A 3,910-nucleotide genomic window follows, 5' to 3' on the forward strand; every position below is an offset into this window, starting at 1 on the left:
GGCGGGGCAGACCCGATGCGTCCTCCGTCGGGGATGTGGTGGTGGGTGGTGGGTGGAGGCGGCGGTGGTGGGGAGCGGAGTGGATGGGGGTGGGGGGGTATTTCCTCGGGAGGAGAGACCTGGGGACGACGGCGAATCGCCAGGCGGCGGCGGCGGCGGCGGCGGCGGCGGGCGGCGGGCGGTGGCGATGGGAAGGGGAAATTTTCTCGCGAATATATACTGCAGTACTTGTATACGTATACGGCGCTGCTCTGCTAGCCTGCGGTGCGGTCGACCGCAGCGGAGGTCGGTTTGTTTTCGGCGATTTTTCCCCTTTGGAAGCCTCTAATTTTCTTCATTTATGTTTCAATCCCCGGTTCTTCTCTAAAACCTACGAGTAATTTGGAACGGAGGGAGTACTATATTTGATTATGTTTTACAAGGCAAATTGTTAATAACTTTTCAAAAAAGACATTACCTGCATACCCAATCGGCATCATTAGATTCACCGCGAAGTACTCTTTTAAAATGTTTGGGCCGAGAGGGCTAGTAGAATTCATCGTGCCACCCTTTCACCTAGCTAAATCCAGTGTGGCTCCTATTCCCTAATCATCCATGCGGCCCCCCTGGCCGTCTGGGAGCTATGGGTGGCCCATCGCTCCTTCCGATGCTCTTTGGAACCTTCTCTTCTTGAAAAAATCGTCGAAAATCCTCATGATATTTTGAGGTCATTTTCTATAAATCAAAAACATGCAGAAACTAGCAACCGACTCTGCCCATTGAACTAATAGGTTAGTTTAGAAAAATAATATAAATTATTATAAAAAAATAATAGCATGAAATCAAAAATTGTAGATATTTTTGACACGGATCACAATCCTATACAATTATTGCTCCTACTGATGTACTCCCTCCGTTCGGAATTACTTGTCTCGGAAATGGATATATCTAGAACTAAAATGCATCTAGATACATCCATTTTCACGACAAGAAATTCCGAACGGAGGGAGTAGTTATAAAGCTTCTACCATAATGTTTTTTGGGGGGTTTTTTTGGATAGAATGCTCTGACATCCTTGATAGCAGGTACTTATGAGTTGTGTACAAATGATGATTCGTCTTGAAACCATGCCCAATTTATTCTTTGCACAAATGCACTAAAAAGCAATGGCTAGCTATTTGCGGGTTCATTATGTAACATTGTAGCATCATGCATGCACGCCATTTCCATTCTTTCTTCCGAAACTGGTGTACACACGAAATAGTTTGCACGATCACTGCACGATGGCTCTATCTAGCGGTGAGTCGCTGTCTGTCGCTACGCGTGCACGGCTTGATCAGTTTGTTGTCCAAAGTTCATCTGCACGCCGTCGTCTACCTAGCAATGATCTTCTTTTTCGGGCCTTGCCAAACCCATCGGTTCCAGGCCGTTGTGTCTGGCTACCACATACTCCCCCCGTCCGAAAATACTTATCACCAAAATGAATAAAAAGGGATGTATCTAGAACTAAAATATGTCTAGATACATCTTCTTTTATCCATTTTGATGACAAGTATTTTTGGACGGAGGGAGTAGAATCTAAACTGCCCCACAAACCAACACTAATCTTTTATGCATACGTTGTCCTCACTCGTACGCATTTGAAATCAACTTCCTAGTTGGTCAATCATCCTCAAATTGCTCATATCCAAGCACCCTTAACTTTGAGATTTCTTTCGGATGGGATACCAGAAAAGAAGGTGCACCTTGTTAATATTAGTAGTATATCATACCTATTAAACCGGATGTTACATACACCCTCACTCAAAGGAACCAACATCTTCATCGACCTAGCAGGAACATTCTCTCTTAGCACATGTTTGTGCGTCTAGTCAAGCACATATGACATGTCGTGTACCACGATGGGTCACACACGTCATACGCCATATGCTCGCGCACCTGGCCTGCACACGCCTGTGTAACCACGAGGGGCAGCTCTGATACCAATTGTAACGCCCCCGCCAAATCCGTTGGTTCTTGGCTGTTACGTCTAGCTACCACCTAGGATCCAAACTGGCTCCGCATACCAACACTAGTCTTTGTTGCGCATTTTTTCTAACTCGCGCAGCTGGGATCAACTTCTCAGTCGATCACTTATCCTTCAAATTACTACTAGCCAAGCAGACTTAAGTTCAATGTAAGGTGCACCTTGTTGATATGAGTAGTCTTCATCCCTATTAAGTTTTGATGTCACATTAGCCATCATCAGATCATAATACAACTTTCGTTTGTAGTAAAAAAAATGATTAAGAAGCGATAGATAGATCTGCCATGCTTTTATGTTTAACTCTATGGCTTCAAGTACGCATGGAAAAGCATGTATACAGTGCACTTTGCAATTGGTCTTGCAACAAATGCTTACTCAATCGAGTTATTTTTATATACTACTCTCTTCGTTCAAAAATAAATGTCTTAATTTTGTACTAATTTATAGTACAAAGTTGTACTAAAGTTAATTAAGACACTTATTTTAAGATGGAGGGAGGTTCTAGCACGCTATCTGTGAAAGAAATCCTTATGGGTGATGTACAACAATCTATAAGTGTGTGTCTTCCATTTCATTGTCTTTTTTACCATTGAGCCACTGCCACCGCTCGGTCGGCAACCTCTTGAAGTTGTTCTCGATGATATAAATCAAAGATTTGATGTTCAAAGCAATCCAACTATCCACATGGCCAGTAGCAGAGCTTAGTGGAGACCAACAGGGCCATGGCCCCCCCTTATTTTTTGTATCCATTGAAGAACAAGCTACATCATGAGCCTGATTAGTGTTTAAATTACAAATTAGCCCCTCCTTCCCTATTAACTTGGTTTCTTTTGACTAATGGCCCCCTCTTGAATTATTCTCAAGCTCCGCCACTGCACATGGCAACTGAAGAAAACATAATGATTTGATTTCCCCATCATGGAGAAGGAATTCAAGCAATACATAAATGGTGTGCCATGTCGATTTACACTTGATGATCTGCAGCTGCACCTTACAAGAGTATTTCCAAATTCGCTCTTAATAAAATGAGTTACATTACAAACCCCGCAAAAAAAAACGAGTTACAAATTTTGCTAGTATAGTACAATCATACAAGACTACTAATGTTACAGCGAGCTCTTCTTCACGATTGATAATGGTTGCTTTTCACTCAGACACACTGACTTCATGTAATTTGCACAACCAATACTCCAAACGAAGGATAAGGATAACCCAGGTATTGGCAAGGGGTGGCTGGTGGTACATGGGTTGTAGGCAATGCCGGAGAAAACTAAGAAAAGAGCAAGGTATATACATATGCTCTCCCCTCCTCTTCTCTGGTGCCAACAGATGCAGCGCAAAGTGTTCATCTTGCAAAAAAAGGTTCAGCCAAAAGAACATCAGGTATGGATAATTAGAACATATTTTGCAATACAGCTAACAGAGAGTGTGAAACTACCCCGCAAAAAAACAGAGAATCATAAGAATGTTGGTAGGAAAGAAGTCAAGCACCTGAGACTGAAGCTTCCAACTAGCCAGACACATGATCAGCAGCTTCTCCAGACGAAGCAAGACGCAAATGAGCCCGACTCCGCCTTCTAAACAGCTAGACCTGTCATGCATGGAACCTCTAGCTTTCTAATCTTTGGAACTATCGCTTCTTTAGTTGTAATAATAAAGTCAGTCTATGCACATATGTACTCTGTATCTCTAAGCCTGCGCTCGCTGTATATCTCTGGGTCGTTGCACTTTTGTATTGATAAAGATCTCACCATGTTGTCAGTTTCTTCCGCTATGCATATCAGCTTTCTCCATTTACCTGGTCTCACATGTGCACCCTGTGCTCGCCAGAACAGATGCAAATTATGCCGGAAGTGTACAGAAAATAATGTCACATCCCCTATACGGAAAATATGAGCAATTCAT

Source organism: Triticum dicoccoides, chromosome 7B (assembly GCF_002162155.2).
Source record: "Triticum dicoccoides isolate Atlit2015 ecotype Zavitan chromosome 7B, WEW_v2.0, whole genome shotgun sequence".
Classification (NCBI taxonomy): Eukaryota; Viridiplantae; Streptophyta; class Magnoliopsida; order Poales; family Poaceae; genus Triticum; species Triticum dicoccoides.